General features: G+C 42.5%; 1 protein-coding gene across 2 annotated transcripts in view; it reads left to right on the forward strand.

Moving 5' to 3' along the window:
- The window catches only part of CORO1C (coronin 1C), a 66,960-nt gene that overhangs the window by 14,673 nt on the left and 39,861 nt on the right, over positions 1 to 12,426 (forward strand). Inside the window, exon 1 of one of the 2 annotated variants that reach the window (XM_075276608.1) lies at positions 2,474 to 2,661. The exons of the other annotated variant lie outside the window; for it this stretch is intronic. The gene's annotated coding sequence lies outside the window, so the exon portion shown is untranslated. Of the gene's footprint in view, positions 1 to 2,473; positions 2,662 to 12,426 lie in introns of those variants that run through there. 2 annotated transcript variants of the gene reach the window in all.

Genomic DNA, 12,426 nt, shown 5'->3' on the forward strand with positions numbered 1-12,426 from the left:
ACCATGAGAGCTATGAAGGAAGCCAGTAGTCACAGACTTCTCCTGAAGCGGAGCTCAGGGGGAATGAGTAAGTTAGGCGTCAAGCGGCTCTTAGAGCAGCCAAAACGCCGGAGCAGGCGGATCATCAACGCCAACCACACACTCATTATATGGTGTCACAGCCAGCTGCTGTGATGCTGGAACAATCATAGGCACGGTACGAGGAACAAGTTCAGCGGCAGGCCAGCTTCAGTGCTGCCGAAACGCTGGATCATTGACACCAACAACACACTCACTATATGTCGTCCTGGCCAGCTGCTGAGATGCCGGAACAATCACAGGCATGGCGTGAGGAACAAGTTCAGCAGCAGTGCAGCTTGATAACTGCTGAAACGCCCGAGCATGTGAACCATCGACAGCAGCAATTTGCTGAATATAGGCGGAACATCGACGCCAACAGCACACAGACAAAGTGACGGGCAGAGGCTAGTATCCTATATTGTTGGGGTGCTGTGGTGGTGGGGTCTTCAAATAAAAGGACAGGATATATGTCCATAAAAAGTTTAGGCCATCCATGAATTCCAGTTCAGGTGTCTGAGAAAACCTGAAGAGGAAGTTGGTAGCCTTGAAGGGAGGAAATCTATGTAGTCATACACTCACCGGCCACTTTATTAGGTACACCTGTCCAACTGCTCGTTAACACTTAATTTCTAATCAGCCAATCACATGGTGGCAACTCAGTGCATTTAGGCATGTAGACATGGTCAAGACAATCTCCTGCAGTTCAAACCGAGCATCAGTATGGGGAAGAAAGGTGATTTGAGTGCCTTTGAACGTGGCATGGTTGTTGGTGCCAGAAGGGCTGGTCTGAGTATTTCAGAAACTGCTGATCTACTGGGATTTTCACGCACAACCATCTCTAGGGTTTACAGAGAATGGTCCGAAAAAGAAAAAACATCCAGTGAGCGGCAGTTCTGTGGGCGGAAATGCGTTGTTGATGCCAGAGGTCAGAGGAGAATGGCCAGACTGGTTCGAGCTGATAGAAAGGCAACAGTGACTCAAATAGCCACCCGTTACAACCAAGGTAGCCAGAAGAGCATCTCTGAACGCACAGTACGTCGAACTTTGAGGCAGATGGGCTACAGCAGCAGAAGACCACACCGGGTGCCACTCCTTTCAGCTAAGAACAGGAAACTGAGGCTACAATTTGCACAAGCTCATCGAAATTGGACAATTGAAGATTGGAAAAACGTTGCCTGGTCTGATGAGTCTCGATTTCTGCTGCGACATTCGGATGGTAGGGTCAGAATTTGGCGTCAACAACATGAAAGCATGGATCCATCCTGCCTTGTATCAACGGTTCAGGCTGGTGGTGGTGGTGTCATGGTGTGGGGAATATTTTCTTGGCACTCTTTGGGCCCCTTGGTACCAATTGAGCATCGTTGCAACACCAAAGCCTACCTGAGTATTGTTGCTGACCATGTCCATCCCTTTATGACCACAATGTACCCAACATCTGATGGCTACTTTCAGCAGGATAATGCAATGCCATGTCATAAAGCTGGAATCATCTCAGACTGGTTTCTTGAACATGACAATGAGTTCACTGTACTCCAATGGCCTCCACAGTCACCAGATCTCAATCCAATAGAGGAGCATCTTTGGGATGTGGTGGAACGGGAGATTCGCATCATGGATGTGCAGCCGACAAATCTGCGGCAACTGTGTGATGCCATCATGTCAATATGGACCAAAATCTCTGAGGAATGCTTCCAGCACCTTGTTGTATCTATGCCACGAAGAATTGAGGCAGTTCTGAAGGCAAAAGGAGGTCCAACCCGTTACTAGCATGGTGTACCTAATAAAGTGGCCGGTGAGTGTATATGGATAGAAGAACAAATAATAAAAATAAAGGGGTATTCCATCTGACTGTTATCTCATAGAAGTAAATGGGGAGAGCTGACACCTCAGTCGTCACAGGAGGAGAGGAGAGGAGGCAGGGGCGTCCATTACTCACTTCATTAGGTGGACGTGCCCGCCCTTATACCTAATGACCAGCAGGTGGCGCAATACTATAGAAGTAAATGGTAATGAATGATCACTGGGTCATGTCTTACCGCACATAATAAATTGGTCATTGTCACATATTTTATTTCAGGACAGGCCCTTTAAATGTTAGGAACTATGATTGATTCACTTAAGGTTCAGCCACATATTTAGAAGCGGCAATAGCGGACAACACCCATGTAACATGCCACCGGTACAGCCCAAGCTAAGGCTCAGGTAGCCGTGTACACGTAGCCTTTAGCGTTCAGTTATGAGGCGTCACCGCATGATAACAACTGGAACTATATTACGTCACCTCCCCAACGGACGGCTCACCGCGCGGAGGACAACAGTAATGTAGCTCCGGCTAGGGTAGCGCCCGTCCGTCTGTTCCAGGCTCGTGATTGGCCGTGTGCTCTGCCTGTTTGTAGCGGCGGGAGGGGGGCGGTGTGAGCTGAGTTTCCGGTTACGAGGACTAGTCGGTGCGTTAGATAGAGGGAGGAGGAAGAGCACGGGGAGAGCCGAGCTTGAGCCCCTGATTCCCCGGATACACAGGCCACCACCTCCCCTAGCCAAGCACCGTAGTGCGGGCGGCGCCTCACAAGAGGGCTCCGAGGAAGTCACGCTGATTTATAGGTGAGACCCTAGGGATGCTGCAGCCATCCAGTGCGCTCATGTGCAGGGCTGCAGTGCTCACAGCCTGGCGGAGCGATGTGATCGCTCAATGAGAAGCAATCCTCCAGTGATCGGCAGAGCAGAGTAAAAGTGCGTGTGCATGGGGCGCTGTGTGCAGCAGTGCGGGCTCCCAATGATAGATCAGGCAAGGGGGCGATCGGCGCCCCATTGTTGTCAGGGATGCCATCTATGGGATCTGTGCTGGCTCCTTGTGCCCTACTTGCATCCTAATGAAGGTCGGGCTGTGATGTGACTATTATTGTGGCACTAATTAGCCTTTCTGCTGGGTAGGGGGCACTGGCCGCAGGGCACAGGGTGGGGGCTGGGGGCATCTGCACCATTATGGCTAGTGAGGCTTGCTATATGATACTGGGTACTGTCAGATTGCTCTTTATTGATCCCTATATATGTCCATGTGGTCTCATACATACAATATACTGCTGCTGTACAGGCTGCTTATGCTGGGACTTTGAGGCAGGCCAGCTGGTAAGTGCTGTGGGCTGGGCTGCACCAATGCTGATATCTCCTCAATATGGTGACCTCTGAGATGTGCCAAGACGCTGTATAAAATGCGTTCTACACCTTGTGAGACGGCAGGGTGTGTTATATGGATCAATGGTATGTTGTTAACCCCTTTGAGCATTAGAGATTGTTAGAAGGGTGTGGGTGCCTGAAAGGGTGTGGGCAGCATGTGACGGTGTAAGCTTCCACTTCTATATATCCTCCATGTAGGTTGTAGGGGAGAAGACCTGTAAATATCTGGCCATGCCTGTGCTGGGGTCTGTGCTACTCTAGTGCCCTGGATTTTTGGTTGTACATAGCTTTGTTTAGTGTATACTTTTCTTAGATAAGTATTTATAGTACTGTATCCTTTATAACATAAATTCAGCGCAATAAGAAACCAGTTCTGTGAGCTATTTGGAAGGGAAGTTTGGTATTGGAAATGTCTGTTCCTTCAGCACATTCTTTTCTTGTGTAACCTAGATTTCAGTGGGAGGGGGGCAGGAACCCGATAGATCCCATTAATGTCACTGGAAGCCATAGGATTCTTCTATATTTCAGCTTCAATCCTTTTGCAAACATATTGGAACAAAAACTGGATCACTAATATACATGTGAACAGAGTGTGAGACACATCACACTGCCCATCGTTCCTGTGCCCATGTCCCTAAGAATCAGTTCACATCTGTGTTTGGAGCCTCTTCTGCAGATTTGTCTGAATAAATGGTGGATTATACATTCTGAATTTTTCTGGTAAAATGACAGAACCTGAGGGACCCCTTTGTATGTCTCTGGGGTCCATTGGTTTCTGTCATGTGACAGATCCAGCCTATTTTAGTAGCATCTGTTGTTTCTTATGTGTATGACTACCACAGGCCTCACGTTCTCAGTATATTTCAGAAGTCTTAGCTGAATCTGCCATAGGTCTCTGTGTATGGCATGCTTCAGGCTGCTGAGTACTATACAATATTCTACAATACACAGAACTTGCCCAGCTCCAGATAGTTATATATATTGGAGCAATGGTATGCCAATTCATACCTACTGCAGATTTCTACTGTGGCCTTCATACTTTGGGAGAAGTTGCGGCATACCTGAAGCAACTACCTAGTGAATTCTTCGTTTCAGACAGTTTCTGCTGTGGTTTAACTCTGGAAAATCTTCTGATTCCCTGCAACGAAAAAAAAAATCTGCAGGGGGCCTGTTCCGTGTGGATGTAACCTTTAGAAGTCCTATCTATAAAGAGTTTCTCATTCAGGGTTCCAGATCTTGGACACGTATCTTTCTATTCACCGCAGTTATTATTTACTGCTGTGCAGGCACTTCTTTCCTGCTTCCTCTCTCAGGAATTCCCGTTTTCCTGTGATCTGGTAGAATATGCATAGAATACTTTTCCTAAAATCTTTCCTTCCTTGGAGATCATATGAGCTGCTCTAATCCCTAACAGGCTAGTGCTGAAGATATAAATGGCATGTCCCTATATGTTTTACGTGGAAGTTCGTGTCTATATAGTAAACTGTATGTTGAGCGACATAACCTAGAAAAACTGAATTTCTAAAGCTGCCTTTATACACAACATGTCTGTCCCTCCTGTAATGCAATATCAGTGAGAGAAACATGGGTCAATCCTATTGTTTCAATGGTGTCTGGCATCTGTTCATTGCCCCTGCTCAATAGAAGTAACTCTACAGCTTTTGGGGGTTGTAGTCTGATATTCATCCTACATCTATAGTCACATTAAGCAATGGGCAGCGTATACACAAAGTGAAGCAGTAATAGCATCCAGAAATGATGCATCTGAAAGGAGACTGCTTACACGTAGCCACTGAGCCTGAAAATGTGTGCAGGGCATGCAGTTACCCAGAGCCAGTGCATCTGCTCCCTTTATTCTGCCGTCTTCTATGAATGAACCTTGTCTGAATGCATGTTGTAAGCCCCCAGAAAAAGGAGGAAGACTACAGACGTGACTGATGGAAATACTGTACTGGCTAGCTATGGATTTACAATGAATTGCTCTAATAAGTTTTCACGGTTGCAGTGGTTTAGATTTTTAACCATCAATTTTGGGTGCCATAAATGTCCTATCGGTAGGGAGTTGGACTCTTAAAAGGCTTCAGTACACCAGAAAATGGTGGTGAGTTTCTATAGTTGTGGATAGCTGGCCACATGTTCCTGGTCACTCTCTCCCCTTAAGGATCAGGCCCGACATGATGGAAATGCACAGGAACATTACTTTGGTGAATCTGTGAGTTCAGGACAGTAGCAAGCAAACTAGTGTGTGGCCATTCATTAATGCCCAGCAAGGTTTGTTTGTGGTATTTGTGAAAAGGAGCTACAGTGGTGGTGGTGGTGGGGGGTGATATTCTCAACACACAGGCCTTACTACTTGTCTTGAATATAACCATGTGAAAGGGGATCTTACAACAATGACAAAATGAATGGGCACGCAAAGATAAAGGACATGTTCACATGACTGATTCTGGTCCATGTGTCGGCCATATTTCTTGGACTGAATTCAGATGTGTGACTGAACCTCAATGCATTGTAGCTGCAGTTTAGAGCTCCAGATGTAAAGCTGCCAGTTCTATACTGTCGCACTCCAGTTGCTCGGGAGCTCACTTCATCATAACTTAATACAATCTAGTGGATTATATTCATACAGTCGAGTTCGGGCCTGGGAATATGGCCTACATACAGATCTTGTATCCTGGGCAAGATTTAGTTTGCATACAATCTTATGGAATGATCATCCTGCCAAGTTGTCCAACTAGATATAGGAGCTAATACACAAGTGTTTTTGTTTGCATTAAAAAAACACATGCATTTTTAATTAATGTTAATCATTATCCATAATGAAAAATGTACATGCATTTAATTAAAAAAATAAAACTCAGGCTAAGGCCCCACGTGGCAGAAACGCGGCTTTTTTTTGTTGAAGATTTGAGGGTTTTTTGAGCCAAAGTCAAGATTGGCTTGAAACGAGACCCATAATGTAAGCTCTTAGACGTTTCCCTTCTATTAAATCCAATTCTGACTTTGACTGAAAAAAATCGCAGCAAATTCTGCAACAAAAGAGTTTTTGCAACATGGGGCCTTAGCCTAATACAGTTTTTGTGCTTTTCTTTTTTTAATGCTCACACATAATGGCATCATAATGGGTAGATAAACAGGTGCTAATTGATCTAAATTGTTGATATGCACATGTTTTGGCCCACTAATCCCATATGCAAGGCCGTAATCTGCATGCGGACTCCCCTGAACAGATTACCGAACGCATTTGCAAGCGGTGTGCAGTGAAAGCACACGGACCCCATAGACTATAATGGGGTCTGTGTGCTTGCCGCCAGATCTCCGGGGTCCGTGTGCCCCAGGGTCCGTGTGTTCTGTAGTCCGTTCAGGGGGTCCCCATGCGGACTCTGCAAACGGATTACTAAACGCAGATGTGAACCAAGAGTTAGGACTTTCTTTGGGTTAGTTCTTAATAGCCCTTAGATGAGAACTTCCTTTGGTCTCAGCAAGTTTCTAGGATGGATTAGTTTGCCTAGCAGTTGGGACTTCCTGAACATGTTATGGGACCGATCCATTGGCAGAAAGTAAAGAGGAATTTGAATCTCGATTTCCTCTTCGTTTCCTCGCCCTCTGGAGCCTGCAACAGAAAACTAAAGAAGCGTTTTGGCTTCCACTGTGGATTTTAGTTATTAACAGGTCACACTTTATTTCTGGAAGAGCAAAAATACTCTTATAATTTTTGAGGAGTATTTTTTTTTTTTTTTTTTTTTGAATCGACATTTATTTGGTTTTTTACATGACATTTGTAAAAGAACAAAACAGAGAATATCAGGACATCATCAATCCAATAGTAATCACTGCAAATTACATGAAAGGACAAATATCCAAAAGGAAGAGAAACATAAGCATAATAAATGGTTAATAAACCACAAACATCAACAATGTTTCAACTAGTGAAGAATGAGATACAAGGCGTCCAAACACTATCTGTGTCATTCTGCAGACTTACATCTAATAAGGGGCTATTATCAAGCCAAAGCGAAGGAGGGAGTCAGTGGTCAAGAGAGGTAATAGAGAAGGTGTGGAAAGGAGGAGGAAGAGGGGAGAAAGCAAGACAAGGAATTAGATACACAAAAAAAGGGGGACAAAGAAGGAAAATAAAACATACCACAATCATAAAGAAGAGAGAAGCGAGACTAGTGAGTTAAGAGAACATAGTCAGAATCCTGAAGTATTACAGCGGAATTTTGAGGAGTATTTTTAGCCACAGAGGAGTTCAAAGTTCACAGCATTAAAAGTAAAGGATTAGGCACGATAAAGAGGTCACTATTTAAATTAACTATCTAACATGTATAAATTTAACAAAAAACCATACCAAATTTATAGTTTGTCATTTTTAATATCTTTATTAGAATTAAAAAATTTGACAAATGCAAAAATCATATTTTAAGTCACAATATTGGCACCCGTAACTTATTAATGTTTCTGTGCACAGAGCTCTGAAAGACATCTACTTTTTTCTGCACAAGATGTAATTCTTATTTATTCCATATTGGGGAATGTCCATCGTTTCAATTACATTTAAGTCTTTCTAAGGGAAAGTAACGAATCAGCCATCTTTTTTTTTTTTTTAATTTTTTTTAACTAATATCTTGTTGGGATATAAGATAAATAATTTTGTACTTATATAAGAGGAGGGGCAAAGGCTGGGACCTGAGTAGGGGGTGACATGGATGGTTGGTCGAGAGCCTCAAATGTACTAAATATACTAAATGTCATCAAACAGAATACTCTAAGGGCACTAGCATCTCTGCTATGTAAAATAGGAAATATAAGTAAGAGCTATAATATAATATTCAATATTTTTTAACATGTATAAATATTTACAGGTGTATTGCAACCTTTGCCGATTAGCTTCATAATGAGGATTATCGGCAGTGTCTTACATCACAGGTTCTGCAGTTGAATTGGCTGCAAGACGCTTATTTTTTCAGCATCCTGCATTTGTCTTTACTTCAATGGGGGAGGCAGATTCAGGGTGGAATTTGCTGCTGATTTTTGTGGCAGAATCTGCCTCAAAATCGGTATCAAATTCCTCCACATGAACATCCCCTTTGCAGGAACATCTTTGACACTTGTATTGCTTTACCAGCATGGCACTATATTCTTGGTTTGATGCCTTCCTTCTATTATCCAGTATGGTCTGTAAATTGCATGTTTATCTTCAGCTGCTTAGCAGCCACAGGATTCCCTCCAGCAGTCTTGAAGGTTTTGCTAGACTTAGACCTTTACATAGTAAGGTCTGCTTGGCTTCTTTCCTTAAATTAGAGTTGAGCGCTTCCATACAGGAACCTGGATGACGGCTCTGAGATATTTGCTGTAGTGTAAACATGACTCGAGCTGGAACAATTATAACAACTAGTGGAATTTTAGCCATGGAAAATGCTGGTATTCTGACAGTCATCTGGTTTCAATCTGGTCATTTTCTGGCTGAGTGACACCATGGCGGGTGGGATTCTTCAGGATACACAGTCACACTTATCTAGCAGCATATGGCTGCTGTTTTGATGTGGGAGGATGTAACACCTGTCTGGTGTCATCCTTCTTGGGATAGGCTTATACTACTAAGATCAAAGTGTTCTTAATGGTTTCTGTTCCACCTAGGCTAGTATTGATAGTCTTAACATATTTTCATTTTGTTCTATTTAAAGTGGAGCTCCACCTGGCAGTATAATACCGGCAATAACTTAGAAATAACATATTGCGCTGTTATGCACAAGAGAGAAAAACACACGTCTTTAAAATCACATTATTTTTCTTATTATGAATAGTAACACTAGCATTAGTTGTAGAATTGCAGTTAATTGTATTGTATTGTTGAACAAGCTATGTAATGCGGCTGTATTAGGACTGAGATGTCAGATCCCTGCACAGACTTCAAGCTGCCAGCTTTGTTTTACAGCAGCCTATACTCGGCTAATGGGCTTTCAACATATTCCATGCCTATATAACAACATTGTTGATATGCAGGGGTTCTGTCAATATTCTAAACCTGGTTGACAACCATGGTACGTCAGAAACTGGAAAAGTTATTAAATCTATTTTACAAAAGGAAAAATTGTATGGTTATTTTATTTTGAAGCCGAAGTATTTAACTCTTTTCTGATTCCACCTAAAATTAGTCCCCGCTCAGACTTCCACAGCCCTGATTGTTTTTTTTTTATTTTTTATATAGAGTTTTTATGTTAAGGCACTAAACTAATAGACTGACCGTTGCCAATTCTGTAGTTATTTTCTTTGCAGCAGTCACCTCATTTACATCAGACATTATTACAATAGAAGTTAACACCACTGGCTCTTCTTTGCATCCACTACTGATAGTACTGATGATGCCACGTCTTGTATATTCCTCTTCCCTGCACAGAGCATGCCCAGAAAACTCATCTTAAAGAGTCATCTGCAGTCTATTGTTGCCTATGGCTATGACTGTGCTGTAAAGCATAATACTAAATCCTAAAAGATCGGGCCAGATGGCAGCCCCATAACGTAGAAAAAGAAAAACCTGCATATAGAAAAAATCTACAGTCGAGAAATAGACAGATGGCAAAGAAGTGGTATATTTCAATATGGTTCTAATATTCTTTGCCTACAGTAGCCAATCACATTTTGCGTATTGCAGTTAGTGAAAGCTGCAGTGTGATTGGTTGATATAGGCAACAATTGTTTGTAAACCTGCTTTTTTTCCGTCTATATGTTTATTGGATACACAACATTTCCTGTGTCCTCTAAGTATATCCCACGTTCTTATTCATTTCTCTGCATGGTGGATGCCTACTTAAAGTAGCCATTGAGCGTTTGTGATCCATACACGTTAGTTTAAGGCATGCAGTAGGGTGTCTTTTGTTCATCTTGTTGTTTAGAAAATATACATTACAGGACTGTACAAAATGCCATACAAAAAAAACACTTCAGAAGCAAAATAGAATTATTTTTTCTTTACTTGCCCGATCATAAAGAATTTCAGTAGACATCAGCAGAAAACTGCCGCAAGTTTGGTGTTAGCAGCTTTTGTCCAGCTGAGATACATTATATACATTTTATTCTGTGGTTTTTGTTTCATTCTGTCTCCCAAAGCATAACTGCATGGCAACAGTGCTGACGTTCATAGCTGACCTTGTGTGGATCTCTGTTTTTTTTTTTTATACAGTGAACATACTGAGTTGCCCATTGCTATATATATATATATATATATATATATATATATATATATATATATAATTTTTTTTTATGGCAATAATGTCTGAACTTGGCCTTTCAAGGTTGTACATCCATACCCATTCAGGAGATCAGAGAGAATTCCAAGGTTCACGTGTGCAGGATTCTTTACAGGTGGCATGTGGCTCAGCACTACGGAGCTGTCAAGGACTATATGCTAGAAGAAATGTTTCATTCTACAGGGTCTCATGGAACATGCCAAAATTTTTACAACCCTAATGCTCATCTTGTTTGAAGGAAGGGGCAACCGATCAGATTTCAACTTTTATTTTCATTTGATCTTCTGTAGGTAACACTGATATTTTTGGAAATTATATGCATGAGGACCCTTTACAATCTCCCTAAATAGGGACCAGCGTTGAAGTCTTACATGTTTAACACAATAGATAAATAAACACATTCTTAACTTTGGAAGGATTTAGAAGTGAGTTTACTGGGTTGCCTGGAGTTTTAGGCAAACATCTTGGAGGTTTCACATTGAGATACATTCATAGGGCAATTTCCCCTTTGCCCTTCACAGGTATGTTTGAAACATTCTTGAGTCCTTGTTGACATATAAAGTGTTACACCGAAGTGCTCTGTATAAGCATTCGAGAGTGCACTGTCTTGACTTGTCCAAGTATGCAGCCAGGATACTTGCAGACTAGTTGAACAATATCAGTATCCAAATTATCAGTGGGTTACTGCGACGTCTGAATGTAGATTCGAAGGTTGTTCCCTATCTTAGAGACACATTATCTTACAGAATTGCAATATATCACTCATTTGCTGACTAATATCCCGGTACCGTAGCTCTTTATAGTCAGAAGGGCGTTCCTGACAGGCTGTCAGGACAGCTATCGAAATATTTTGCAAATGAATAGTCCAGAGGAATATAAGAATTTTCCTAATATCCCTTATCAGCGGAAAATGCTCCTACCTGCTGTTACCTGCTCCGCTCTGCCTGTTAAACTGCTCATTTTACTGAAAGATCTGCATTCACCATAAAGATGGCTTAGCTCGCTCGCAGATAAGATTACATTGAAGTCTGAGGAGGCGGAGTGGCCAGTGAGTGGGAGGAAATCGTTATATGAAAAAAGTTCTGTGACTGATAATGGGGATAAAATCACTCTCTTAGTTGCATGACAGAAAGCCATCTCCCATTTGGGGCTACTTAAGAGGAAAAGCAGTCCAGTCCATCAGCAACCATATAAAGCAGAAAAGGAATTTTCTTTATTCAAACAATAGCATCACACACCGGGTATGCCATGCTATTGTTTGAATAAAGAAAATTCCTATTATGCTTTATATGGTTGCTGACGGACTAGACTGCTTTTCTTCACTATAATCAGGAGTGAGTAATATAGGTGTGATAACGCACTGGTGAGAGAGATCGTACTGTAATCTGCTCCAGGATACTTGCTTCTTTCTGCTTCTCATTCGCTGCTCCTCCATCCTCTTTCCATAGAGTTCTATGAACTGTAGTCTGTCTTGAATGAAGACTGATTTCTCTGTGAGATAAGCAGTTTAGCAGCCAGGAGCTCTTTCCTATGACAAGGTATAGTTTCTTATATTCACCAGAACTTTTCATTTATGAAAAATATTGAAATGACGGGTACTCTTTAAAAGGGTTTTCCCACGAACTTAAACAGGACCTTTTATGGGTTTGGGGCACAGGCAGTTTTACATACCGCTGGAAAGCCGACAGTGCGCTGAATTCAGCGCACTGTCTGCTTTCCCGATCTGTGTCCCAGGTGAAGAGCTAGCAGTCCCGGTACCGTAGCTCTTTATAGTCAGAAGGGCGTTCCTGACAGTCGGTCAGGAACGTCCTTCTTCCCAGCAGCGCCTATCACGCGCTGTACAGTGTGAACGGGGAGGAACGCCCCTCCCCTCCTGAGCACAGGGAGGCTTTCCAGCAGTATATAAAACTGACTTTGCCCAAACCCATGAAAGGTCCTCTTT

Source organism: Leptodactylus fuscus, chromosome 1, assembly GCF_031893055.1.
Source record: "Leptodactylus fuscus isolate aLepFus1 chromosome 1, aLepFus1.hap2, whole genome shotgun sequence".
In the NCBI taxonomy this organism is placed as follows: Eukaryota; Metazoa; Chordata; class Amphibia; order Anura; family Leptodactylidae; genus Leptodactylus; species Leptodactylus fuscus.